The sequence below is a fragment of the Megalops cyprinoides genome, chromosome 6, assembly GCF_013368585.1.
Source record: "Megalops cyprinoides isolate fMegCyp1 chromosome 6, fMegCyp1.pri, whole genome shotgun sequence".
In the NCBI taxonomy this organism is placed as follows: domain Eukaryota; kingdom Metazoa; phylum Chordata; class Actinopteri; order Elopiformes; family Megalopidae; genus Megalops; species Megalops cyprinoides.
Window position 1 is genome coordinate 7,835,001 of NC_050588.1, and position 10,000 is coordinate 7,845,000.

Here is a 10,000-nt window from a genome sequence, read left to right on the forward strand (position 1 = left end):
CGCTCATAACAGGCATGTTGGATCTGACAGCACCTACATGTGACAGCCGGTTGCTTTGATTCCCAGTGACACTGAAAATGGTCAGCGTGTGTCACATCAAAAAACAAAACAAAATGGAACAAAAACAGCGCTGGTTTACTTTCCTGAAACCCATCTGTTCAGGGGCCTCATGGATGCGTCAGTAATGAAATTAACTCCACACAGACCACGCTTCTGTTGAGATTAACATGGCTGATGCCCAGCTTAATGGTAGACTAGTGGAGACACAGGGGTTGAGCAAAGCTGTTCTGAAAATCCGTTGTGTTGTCACTGTAGATTCAGACTGGTGCGTGTCTCTTTCTCTCTGTCCATTTTTCTCGTTTGCTACCATTTCCTCCTTGTTTTTGGGAGGTAACTTGGCATGTCCGCGCTGTCAAGGTTGCAGTCGGGCTTCAGGTCCATGGGGGTGGCAGGGAATGCTCGCTGCCTTGTGCATTTCAAGCGTGGGTGTGGGGTTGGGCCTAGGACCGTGCGGGCAAACAGAAGTCACACTGTCTGGCTTGCATAGAAGTTGGAACGCGTTCCACAGTGCTTGTGGCTCAAGTAACACCCCCCCCCACCACCACCACCACACACACACACACACACACACACACAGCCACCTCCTCCTCCCGTTGAAAACCTGCCACACAACCTGGTTTATAGCGTAACAAAGGGCCCGCGCCAAGCACCACACCAAACTCGATTCCTATCGATTCCTGCCGCCTCTCTGAATACTTAAAGCTTTATTTTTTTTTTTTTGCGGTTGACGTTATCAAATGACTGGCATTGCATCGTGTTTGTTTGGTCATGGTTGGGTAGGACATGGACGTTTGATGTTTCTTATACAGTGGTGAATTCATCATACGGTGGCGTGTCCTGGCAGTCGCCTCATTGGTGTGGAATGCCTCCCCCGCACCCCCCCCCCATGTTTTTCTGACTAGTGTGATGGCTCAAAGACATCTCAATTCCACCCTAATTGCATTGGAAATGAAAATCATTTAGGTGGATCAATGCATTCATTCATTCCTCTGCTTGAAGGTGGAAAAAACAATGGCATAAATAAAGCATAGCTCGATAATTTCCCAAGGTGCTCTATTTAGCTTTAATCCTAATATGTTTTTTTTTTCCTGTCGGTTAGAGAATGATAAACAGCATATTAATTACCTTTGACATAGCACTCAAAGAAAGGAGAAAAACTCATTGACAGGATGCCACAGGATTTTAGTGTAAGCCTTCAAGCGTATGTAAACAAAATGGTGTCAGCTCTGGGGCAAGATCGTTTATGCATTACACGCGCTGACTGTTATGATCATACGAATCTTTGAAATACCCAATAGAGAGGGTCTGAACGACGCTGCCGTGAAACAAAAGATGGGATATTAATTATCTATACATGCAAATTAGGGCACTACCTACAACACACTGTCGCAGCGCACACCGAATGTCTAATTTTTGTCTCTGCTTTTGTTGTGTGTTCTTCGGGATTTGGCTCTCGCGATAAACCTCACTCTGGCCAATTAATACATACACACACGCACTTTTAAACGGGTCCTTAATACACTCTGCTGCAAATCTCTGTTGGCAATACGGATGAGTTGTAGATAATGTTTATTCAATTAGTCCAGACAAAAGGGATTTTTCTCTTCCTGTGTTGTCCCCCCCCCCTCTTTGATCTACAGCTACACGTCAGAGCGTGGTATTAATATTCTTTGCAGCAGCCGCGGATGTGAGCGGCTGATCACGTTCGGGATGCAGGCTCTAATATCTTGCTTACCGATGCATTTTCGAGCAGACCGTGCCCTTACGAGTTGCCGTCAATCACGATTCCCCCCTTTCGCGCCCCGTTGTCCCAGCGTGATCCAGTCCGGGTTTTCCGGTCGGCCGATTTTACTGGTGGTGGGTAATTCTCCTTCACTAGTGTCTGGATAAAGAAAGACTAGGTCAGCCATGTGGATGCGTCTGTTCAACAGCTGAGGGAGGGAGGGAGCGTGGTGTGTGTATGCACGAGAGAGGGGAAGGGGGAGCGAGCGAGAGCGCGTGTGTGTGTGTGTGTCTGTGTGTGTGAAAAAAGGAAGCGGAGTCGGTAAACGTTGAGCTCAGTGATTTCCCATCCGCGAAACTACAGTATCTACTACTTGCACTCACTGCTCTCGACGCTGAGAGCTTTATCATGGCAAGCGGGGACTGAAGTGAGACGTGCGATTTGAGAGAAGGTCCCTTGGTGATTTGTGCGAGAATAAATAAGCAAAGCGAGGCCGTCTTTTGTTGAGGCAAGTGCCTTTTCCCCCCATCTGTATGGACATCGGCTGTTAACGGATAAAGTGCCTGGGTGATCTTGTTTAGCCCTGGTTCTTGGACTTGGCCCAGGCGAGGAAGAAGGTTCGCCGGGGTCAGTTCGGAGCAGCTGCTGGGATTGTGTTTGAAGGTGTTTGCAGCAGTCTGCTGGAATTTAAAGATTATCAGACTGGCGGGTGAGTGTTATTTCATTAAAAAAGAGGTGGCTGGGTTGAGGGGGAGGAGGGGGATACGAAGGCGGAGGGTGTGTGTGTGTGTGTGTGTGTGTGTGTGTGTGTGTCGAGAGAGGAAGGGGGGGCACAGCATCGGGAACTTTAATTAAAAGGGGATGTTGGCAATCTCGCCACGCGTTTATGAACTCGCTGGAAAGCAGTATTTGTCTATTGTTTTTGGAAGTGTAGCTAACTTTTGATACTCGCTACGCTGCGCGCTCGGCAAGGAAGCGTTTGTTGTTAGCATTAGACCGGTAGTTCAGCAAAAGCATTGTTGCAAAGATTTTTTTCAGAATGCTTTCCTGGGAATTTGGATACAGATCACCAGCCAGTTGTAGCAGTTGGACAACCCCAACGGCCCCCTCCCATTACTGAGAAAAATCACACACCTCAGACGTTTTGTACACGAAGTAATAAAAATCAACCAAAATGCTATTATACAAGGGTTTAAGTTAAGTATTTCTAATTGTTTTTTTAACTTACAAAGGACAGACTGGTCCTCAGATCTGGTCATTTCGATATACAAATACATTAGCCTGCGTGTTTACACAAAACACTGGAAGCAGAGATTATGCATTTGTCGTTAGCCCGACCAGTCGCAGATTGTTTAGGGGCAAACAAATCCGCTCCAGCTACTTCCTTTTGTTGTCCTGAGCACGTAAACTGTGTGCGGAGCACATGTTACTTGGCCTCTGTGGAGTTGTGTGCGATTAGTTAACTCGCAGCCAGTTGTTCCTCAGAGTGCAGAAGGGGTAGGGGGGGGATGTTTAGAGTGAGAGAAAAAAAGACGTTTATGATTTCGCAGTTGGCTTCTCTCGAGTGCCTTACAGTTGTCACCACGCTCTATGTACCGTCTCTGTGTGAAGTGGATTGCTTTTTTTTCACCACACAGGCCGTCTTTAATTTCACGGGACCCATCAGCTTTGTAATCTCCGAGGTATTTCAGATACAAATACGGCAGATTCGTGTGATTGTAGGCGTGATCCGACCAGCTTTAATTGCAACCGAACCATAAACGCGACGGCAGCGTTTAAATCCCAACGATTTAAATGAGCTACCCTGTTGGGCCTCTTGTTTTTGTTGGAAGAGGCAGTCTTGTCTTTTTTGTGTGCCGCAGCCTTTTATAGAACTATCCATGAGAAGTCTCAGATAATTTGCTTTGTGTTCCGCTTAACAGTCGCCAGTTATCTTTTATTTTCCAGCCTCCCTCTGTGTTCGCTCGGAGCTGACCCCTGGCCTAATGATTCAGACGTGATTAATGCATTGGAGTGGGAGGGCACTTCACTCTCTAAATCGCAGTGATTGAGAACAATTAATTGGACTTTTATAACTACTGTATTTACGTGAACTTTCCCAGACCGTGGCGTGACACCCAGCCCCCAACCTCCGTCTCGTTTGCTGCTCGTTAGTTTTCATTTTCGGAATCGTACGGCTTTTTGTCGTAAATTTAGATTTTTTTTGTATGCGCTGTCCTTCCAGCCTCTTTTGAAACAGACTGTCAGAGTAACAAAGCACTTGGCAGCCATTTTCAGAGGGAGGTCGAAGGTCACGAGGCAGGCAGCGTGTGGCGGACCGTGCATTCCTGTTAGAGAGGCTCAGCGCAACCTCTGCAACCCCGGCAGATGTGTCCAGGAGGTGTTCAGAAACGACGAAGCAGGCTGCGCGGAAACCTTCCAGCACGATGAAACTGTAGATCTAGGAAGTAATTACCAGCGTGTTACCAAGGCAAGAAAAACCGGGGAGGGAAATGTCTGGAGGTTTTCCAAGCGCGGGCGTAAGGATCGCTTGTCATGCTTCTGTGCAGCGCCGTTTGAAATGTCTGAGAGGGACCCCACCTCTTCCTCATACATAATGTAAACATTACTCTTTGACTCCAGAGCGTAAAGAGGCTAGCTGTTATGAGTCATTGGTCTTATCTTACTATCAGAGTGTGAACATAAAAACGCAGGTTGCTCACAATTAGGAAATCTCTCCTCGTTTGTGTGTGGTGTGTGTGTGTGTGTGTTTGTCTTTGAGTGCCTCCCCAGAGGTCAGACAGCAGTTTACTCTAAATGAATAATTAAATTAGCAAGCTGCTGTGTATGAGTGAGGAAGAAGTCAATCGTGATCCTAATGAACCAGGATGTGTTTACGAAGGGATCTTGGCTGGACTGCCACGCACACAGTATGATAACCAACAAAGAGGATGCAGAGGGGTCATTTTAGGCTCCCGGTCCTGGCAGCAGGGGAAACAGACTGAATCTCACCATGCAAGGCAGCCGTTCTTGTTATCGTTTTGAGATATACTGTTACTTTGATTTTTCAGGCTTAACGAACGAGAAGCCCGGCAGCAAAAAGAGTGTGATGTTTTTATGCCGTTTGCGGGTTGTGTTCAGAAGTTAACGCGGGCGTTGCGATGCTAGTGCCTGCTAAATGAATGTAATGTGCTCCTTTTCTGTTCTTGCATAAGTCTCACCTCAGAGGAACTGAAGAGAGTGTAGGACTCGCTCACTCATGAAGCCTCTCGCTTTGGGACAGCAGCAGCTGATGGACAGCGGGAGAAAAGTCCTTTAATCTGCTGGCCGAGTGGAAGTCGGCGTGATTGCGCTTACGTGTCCGTTTCTTTCCCTCTGTCAGTGCTGAGGCTTTTGCTGAGGGGTGTGAGAGAGCGAGAGAGAGAGAGAGAAAGGAGTGTGGCGGAGCAGGACCAATGGGCCCCACTGTGTAACAGTTGGTGAATAAAATGGAGGCAGGAAAGCTGTAATTAACACCACGCTCTTTGCCACTTCCTTTGTTGCTGCGGATGACCCGGGGGCCGTGCGGCGAGAGTTTACTTTTACTGGTTCATCTCCAATTCTCCATCTCTTCCCACCCCCACCCCGCTACTCGCTACTCATTTATTTAATTTAGAATGCAGGTCTGTCCGCTCAATTGAGGGACTATGGAGTGAAAAAGCAAATGTTTGACTGTTGTATGCGCACCCCCCCCCCCCCCAATCTAGATGTGCTAAGCAGGTCCAGGGACGTGTAATTTGCTTGAACCGTGGAATAGGAGGGGGGAGGAAATGAGTTTAATTAGAATAAGGGTTATTTGTAGCTCCCCGCTAAACCAGCTGAGCCCACTGGAGCTGTCTCCCACATGTGTCAATGCAGCGGGGGGCCGGGGGGGTGGGAAGGGGGGCATGGATGTGGAGATAGTTGTAAAGCCGAATCTAAAGGCCACACAGACCCTCCTTTTTTCCAGGCCCTGGTGAGGCAATGCTCGAGTGACACAATCGGAGGGGGAAAATTTGTGAAGCTGAAGCTCCAGATCGCCCGTCTCGTGTGCGTTAACCGAACAAACGGCTGTCTGTTTGAGACCGCTGAGGGGAAAAGGATCTCATGTCCAGATCGACCGGCCGTTATGAGCGAGGCACGATCTAAACCTCCTGATTTGAGTGGTGGTGTGGCAGATCTGACTGGGGATTTGGGGGTGGGGGGGCTCGCGTGTGTAATGCATTCTCAAAATGTTCATATTCCGAGCATAAGCATTTTAGTCGGGGCGTTTCACAGCTTTACTAATGCATCAAACCTGCTGTTAACTCTGAATTATTCATCGCGCCTGTGAATGATTCATCAGCTGCTCATTCTGTAATGATAACTGGCCTTGCTAGAAATCATCACATCTCTTGATAATTTGCTCATTGATCTTGTGTTTTGCCAATTGTGCTGCACGGGTCCCTCCCCCCACTCTCCACCCTGAAGGGCATTGACAACCCCCAGCGTGTGCTGTGATTCAGGGAATGGTTGTCTTCAGCCTTCATGCTTTTATATAGTATTCTATGGCTTCTATGTGTTGTACTGTGGGGTTAAAAGAGCCAGTGTCTTCACCTAGACAGAGGGGAATGCAGCTCTTTCACCTGATCTGGGATTGCCTTAATGGCGGCGCCGATTATGACCATGAATACGCCTCGCCTCGCTAAGGGCTGATCCCAGTTCAGCATCGTTGGATTCTCTCGAATGTGTGAGTAGAGCAGCTCCTATTTCAACAGGCGGAGGTGGCGCTGAGCAGGAGGCATTATAAACGACGGCATCCCTGACTCGTTATTCTTAGACTGGAATGTGATCTAATTCTGTAGATTAACTGGGAAGACGAGAAGCGTTTCCCCAGGCACTGCTGCGGATGATAACCTTTTCAGATGCACAAATGGGGACTGTGTAAATTACTAAATCGCAGCGAGCGTACACCCCCCGCCCCCCCCCCCCCCACCCAGCCCCTGCGTGTTGTGTTCAGTGGAAAACAATAGCGTTGGCTAGGGCAAAGATGTGACTGATTAATCCAGGATTGTGTTCATATAGCGGTAATGGATTTTTGCCTGCTGAAGAGGTGCGTACAGTGTGTAATCATTTGAGTTAATGGGCCGAGCCAGAGCAAACAGGAGGCAGGTGATCTGATTTGAGGTGGTTGATCTCATTTCGGGACTTCCATCGGGACGCATCCATCAACGTCACCTCACGTCTCTAAACCAACACGGGGAACCGCAAGTGGCAAAAAGAAAAAAGCTTTTTTCATGAAACACAATTTGGTGTGCCTTAAAGTTCGCCATCAGTGCTGTTAGCCATTCCTGCAAAATGTGTTGGACCCTTATTGCTGTGGCATTCCGGGGAATAATTTCCCGTGGCTCATGGGAAACCTGGGGAAACTGAGGTGTGAAGTGGTGGTGTTGAGAGCCGGAATGGCTGCGGAAGGGAATGGAGGAGGGCTGTAAATGTTGTATTAGCAGCAGCACCAGTGGGAGGCGGCTCGGCACATGGCTCGGGGGAGAGATTTCTGCCCCCCCCCCCCCCCCCCCGGGACCACACTGAGCTCGGAGCCCTGAGCACCGCACTCCCCACTACAGAAGAACATCAGGAATTGCTGCACAAACCTGTCAGGAGTGATGGCGTCTCAAGCAGCGGTGAATCCATTTGCTTGCGTGTCCATAGTGGTGCACAGCGGGATTGACGGGGACACGGGTTCTTAAAGGCTCGTTTGACCCACCCCCGCCAGGTGACAAGTCCTAAAGGGCACCCAGGTCAGTTCTCCCTTCCAATTACCATAGAACGTGTGTCTAAGTGGAGCTGGAAATTAGTTTTCACAGCAAAAAAAAGTGCAGTATTTGAAATGGAACCCCCCAGGGAAAAGGGTTTAATTTAGCACAAGTGAAGTCTGTCATCTTTACCAGGCAGATTTATAAATGTGTGCTGGCTGACAGACGCTTTCCCTGAGTAAGGTTTTCCACAACCAGGCTGCGTTGTGTGTGTGCGTGTGCGTGCTGTGAGGTCAGGCAGGAGCACCTCGGGGTCAGTGCGCGGCTCCAGCAGGGCCTGGCGAAAGCCTGTTCCTCTGTGTGACGCACCGCCTTAATCGGGTAAACGCCCTGCTCTCTCTGCCCAGCTCGAGTTTGAAACTGGATTATGGAGATCGAGTTAGACTGCGCAGTAATACACCATAGCCTGTCCCCGGGGGATTAAGTCCAATAGACAATTAGCTGTAACCTAAAATAAAAGGGAGGGGGGGGGGTAACCTACATGAGCGAAAGGGAGGGATGGATGAGGGCCCAGGCCTCTGCCTGTGTGGCGATGGTCAGCCGCTTTAAGGGCTGTGAAGCCTGGGAGCGCACGCAGTGGTGTTTGGTTGCCACGGAAGACATTTAACAGTATGGGTTTTATAAGTGGAGTGTGATGCCATTTGGCACCCGTTCAAATTGAGTGCCCCGAGGTGGGATTTACAGCGCTCTTCGTGGGAGTGCATCGCACGGTCGATATGGGGAACTGGTGGGAGTTTGACAAGAGGGACGGGGGCGCTGTCAGCTTGCAGATTGTTCCGGTATTTGGGGGAATGGCTAACGCTTGGTCCGGGGATGCCTCATCATTTTCGGAGGCCCGGTGACCACTCTTCCTGTGTCCGTAGGCGGACCGGGAGGATCAGGCCTGCCTCTCTCAACCGCATGCATTCGGTGGCGAACCCGGTCCCTAAACTGAGATAAGTATGTGGAGACCACAGGGAGGAGCGTTGCTTGTCACTGACTCATCCCTTATGTACTGGGAGCCCCCCCCGGCGCGCTGATTGAGCAGGTGAAACACCTGCTGCCTGCTGGTGTCTGCGCCTCTGTGCATACTTTCTCTCAGGATTGGCTACGGTTGTCACCAGACGAGCTGTCAGGCCAAACATTTAGCTGCTTAGCGAGGACAGCGTGGCGGTGACAGGCTGGCCTCGAGCAGCAGACTGAAGGGACAGCTGCAGGGAGGAGCCAGCATTTCGGAATTTTTGTGTCACAGCACAGGGCGTCCACACCGCACCGGCGCTAGGCTTAAAGAGACGGTCTCATCCCAGTATAGCCTCTAGTGTTTTCCACACCACCTCCGCTCTTGCCTTTTGGCTTTTTCCCTCCATGCCATATGATGAAGCTTTACTTGCTCTCCAAAGCATCAGCTGGTGTCTTTTAATGCTCTCTCAGAAACCCAGCCATCTCCTGGCACTGCCTTGGTGCTGATTTGCATAGAGATGTTCCCTCCCAAAGGCAGTTGTGCACACGGCAAGACCCTAAGCAGTTTTTTAAGTTGGGTATTACTGCCCTAATATGATGCTGATGTGTTGTTTTTTCTGCCTGCTCCCATTCTCTGGCGGTGCTCCTGAACCCTGCCATTATGGCCTCCCACTATACAGAAAACGGCAGAGCAATCACACCGGTAGAATATTTTCTCTTCACATGCATCTGATTTTGTGCACCGAACTGTAGATTTGAATTGTATACCATGAAGAGACAGAGACGTTAGTAGTTATGTAATATGAGAGGTTCAAGACCTCTGAGGGTTTATGTATTAAAAAAAAAGCTTACGCTGTCAGTGGTAAGTTATGGCTCTTTGTCATGAGATTTGTGGGAAAGTTGTAAAAATAAGAGCTGAAACATCTGTGATTACTTGATTAATGTACTGCATAGGCTGCATTTGATATTCGGCTAGTTCTGTGCATCGCATTCCTGGGGGGAGGGAAATTGCATAGGCTGTATGCTTTCTGTAATCCAATTTAGCGATTTCTGTAATCCAAAATTCCTCATCTCCTTTCAAAACGAACTGAACTTGGCCGCCTGTAAGAATGCATCGATGTGAAGGAAACTATGCTTTCGTTTAATTTTGGTTCCATATTAAATTTCCTGCTACCGACAGTAACCGTAATAAAACACAGCCGATCGAGTACATATTAGGTTTGGAAACGGGGGAGCTGTGGTTTTCTGGCTTCGGTAATTGGCTCTAAAAACAGCAAGTGTATTCTGTTTCTGCTAGGTACGCTCTCATCATTTTACACTGTTTTCATTTGCCAAATCAGCCAAATTCATTTGGCTTCCACAATATTTAACCCACTGTTATCTGGCCAACCTAACACACTGCAGAAATTTCGTAACGTTTCATAGCTGTCAATCAGGTAATGAATATTAATAGAAACAGTCCTTAGGAAATTTGTTTTAACATGCT

General features: G+C 48.6%; 1 protein-coding gene across 5 annotated transcripts in view; it reads left to right on the top strand.

Moving 5' to 3' along the window:
* LOC118778720 (arginine-glutamic acid dipeptide repeats protein-like) overlaps positions 1-10,000 on the top strand; it is a 173,814-nt gene that overhangs the window by 46,059 nt on the left and 117,755 nt on the right. For 2 of the 5 annotated variants that reach the window (XM_036530366.1, XM_036530367.1), the window contains exon 1: positions 2,423-2,492. The exons of 2 other annotated variants lie outside the window; for them this stretch is intronic. The gene's annotated coding sequence lies outside the window, so the exon portion shown is untranslated. Of the gene's footprint in view, positions 1-2,422; positions 2,493-10,000 lie in introns of those variants that run through there. One more of the 5 variants, XM_036530363.1, reaches the window with a different exon arrangement.